Below are 3,120 nucleotides of genomic sequence, written 5' to 3'. Positions count from 1 at the left end.
TCTCAAGGCTTTGCTGGTCAGAGTACATCTGCTTAGTTAACATGAGAATAGGCAAGCTTTCTCCCTATCTTCCCTTAGAGATGGAGAGGAAAGGACAGCAAAGGCTCTAGCTCTCTGTGCTACCCCATCAGAGATTCTGGGACTAGAAAAATGGCCATCATCACATTCTTCCAGTCCTCTGAGGACCTGAGGGACCCTACAGTATTGAAAACAAGCTTTGATGGAGCCGGCTGGTGGATCTCCACTCCAGATTTTCCAGCTGTCCTTGTCCCCACACCGTTGAAAGAGCAGGATGCTGAGATGGCTCCGTGATGCAGAAGGTATGTGCTTTTTCAGTTCTGGTGCTGATGCTGCATACGCGGTGAGGTCTCTGTGGCGCAATGGACGAGCGCGCTGGACTTCTAATCCAGAGGTTCCGGGTTCGAGTCCCGGCAGAGATGGTCACCTCATAGGTTCCCTTATTTTGTATTTTGTATGTTGTCGTGCTAGTTTTATAATGATATTTATTCCTCCCTGGAGGCCCTGGGATGCAAAAAGAAAAGCCCTTTCCTTGGGAATCCTGGACTTTCTCTACTTTTCTCTTTCTTCTTTATTCTCTCTCTGTTCCCCCCTTACTAATTTTTATAGTTAGTGAAGACTGCATCTTTCTATTCAGCTTGCATGACACGGCTTTTGCATCCTTTGCTTTATAGGAGAATCACTGGCACATAGTGACTAAGGGGGCCACTATGGTTCTCTCCTTTTATCTCTGAAAACACAAAAAGGTAGATTATCCTATATGCCAAGTAGAAAATGTCCTATAGTACTCTAAAGTAATGCCCACCTTGATCTAGATAGGTCAGGAGATGGATGGAGTCATGCAGAGGATAATTTCTTGTGCTATTTTTGTCAGCTACACATTTGCATTCCTAGGGCTTTTTTTGTGTGTGTGAAAGTTCACCCACTTCCTCATCTACAGGGCAAGCTTTAATCATTGCTTTTTGTCCCAATGGAATAAACTACACAGCACATACTAATTACCAGTGGCAGCTGAACTTGTCCCCAGACACTCAAAGGTCTTGCACTTAAATGCTCATTATTGTGAAAAGTTCTCAGCTTTTCCTGTTTGCAGGACAAGCTTTGAGAGTTGCATCTAAATGTTATCTTTATAATTCCTGGTGTCCAATAAGCTATCTTCTCACTACCTCTTTCATCCTACATTTGCTTCTGCACTCTTTTTCTATCTCATCTTCAGCAAGATTTGGGGGGGGGGAGCTTGGGTTTCTATTTTAAGCTGGTCTGACTCTCTCTCCCTTGCATGTTGCAGCCTATTAGCTAGAAGATGCCACCCAAGCCAGGAACTGATCACCACCTCTGGTGAACCCAGGAAACCTGAGAAGACAAATCTGTCACCCCACTGTTGGAGAGTCATGTCTTTCCCACTTGGGGCTCTGGATGGGTGACAGAAAACACAGCCAGCAATGAATTCAGCTCTGAGGAAGCTACAGTGGGATGAAGAGGGAGAATCCACACACAATTTAACCACACCAACATCATACCAAGAGATGGGAGTTGATAGGGCAGACAGAAGGAGGGAAACTGGTGTTTTTTGCCTTTTGGTCATGTGCAAGTTTGTAGCAAATTGAAACTCCTGAAATTCTTTTGAAGTAGTGTCATACTTTAATGGGCTTACAATTCTTGCAGTCAGAGCCCACATAGCTTTCTTTTTCTCTGAGTTATCTCAGTGGAACACAAATTCAGATATTAACTACCTTTACAGTCCCATGCACATACCTTTTGGGATATGCTACTGTGGACCTACTGTGGAATTCCTGTGCAAACCCTTCTGAAGCCTGTCTTTTACTGTTAGCTCAGCATATGCTAGATATTTTTGCTTTAAGTTCTGGCCTGAAAGTAAAAATTAGTGTTGGAGTGGAGGGCAGGGGATAGAAATGGGGATTGGGGTGAGGGAAGAAGTTTAGAGAAGGATCCTGTTACATTTTTCAACCATATCCAAAATACTCCATCTTTCAAATTCCCCTTGCATCATTTGATTGCAATGGGATTGCTCAACAGTAATGAGAACTGAGGAGGTTGTACCTCTATTACTCTTAAAGTTTGGGGCAAGTGTCTACATTCATTATAGCTCACATTAGACTTCATAAAATTGTGGAGGCTAGGAGTGGGGTTTGGGAACTGAGAGGGGGTGTGTACCCAAGTAGACGTCAAACTGATATTTGTTCAAATGTTTTAACCAGGATGCAATATAGCCACCTCCTGCCCTGGCTGATGTGACTCAGTAGATTGAGTGCTGGCCTGCGAACTGAAAGTTTGTGGGTTTGATTCCCAGTCAGGGCATATTCCTGAGTTGCAGGCCAGGTCCCCAGTTGGGGGCATGCAATCCATGTAGCTCTCACACGTTGATGTTTCTCTCCCTCTCTTCCTCCCTTCCCCTCTCTGTAAAGATAAATACATTAAAAAATCTTTAAAAAATTAAAAATATAGCCAGATCCCTAGGTGAAATTCTATACCAATGAGAATTAAAACCCACAGACAAACCTTCAAATCTGATTTTAGACAGTCATTTTCATTTTTTAACCAGAGATCAAAAGACTTTGGTTCAAATTACAATTTTGCCAAATTGCTAAACCTCTCTGAACTTTAATTTTCTTATTTATAAAAACAAGGTAATATTATTGATCCTCCAAATGTGAAAATTAATGAGAAACTTATTTTGTACCTCTGTATAGATATATAGGCAATGTTAATGTTCTAGTGGCTTTTGTCTCTTTCCTCAGCATGTAGCCACGAAGTGGGCAATAAAAGGGTCTGAATAATTAGCTAGTGCCTCAAGTGTTCAGGTGACTGTATACCCTCAGCTGTGTCTGATATGGACTTGTGTTACCCTAAGAAAGAGGATAGGTCAGACTTTTCTAGCTGGTGGAGTCCATCAGAGGGCAGATATCCCTTTGTGCCTTAGCTGGGGACTTCATCTCAGCAGGTATTTCACAGTTCCTGCCAGCTATACTACTTAAGAGAACTAGAAGCTTCCACATATTCAAATACCACCCACCCTTCAGTCCCCTTGGTTTTTCTGGCATGTTGTTTTGGGGACTTGAGGAAAAATGTCACAGGACTCGG

At 42.7% G+C, this 3,120-nt stretch overlaps 1 non-coding gene across 1 annotated transcript; it reads left to right on the top strand.

The window, feature by feature from the left end:
- Nucleotides 1-366: 366 nt before the first annotated feature.
- On the top strand, nucleotides 367-440 carry TRNAR-UCU. The gene has a single exon. It is a non-coding gene; the product is annotated as a tRNA-Arg (tRNA).
- Nucleotides 441-3,120: the final 2,680 nt, after the last annotated feature.

This window comes from Phyllostomus hastatus, unplaced genomic scaffold, assembly GCF_019186645.2.
Source record: "Phyllostomus hastatus isolate PE091 unplaced genomic scaffold, TTU_PhHast_1.1 phas_contig_36, whole genome shotgun sequence".
NCBI lineage: Eukaryota > Metazoa > Chordata > Mammalia > Chiroptera > Phyllostomidae > Phyllostomus > Phyllostomus hastatus.
This window is presented reverse-complemented; position numbering and strand designations above follow the sequence as displayed.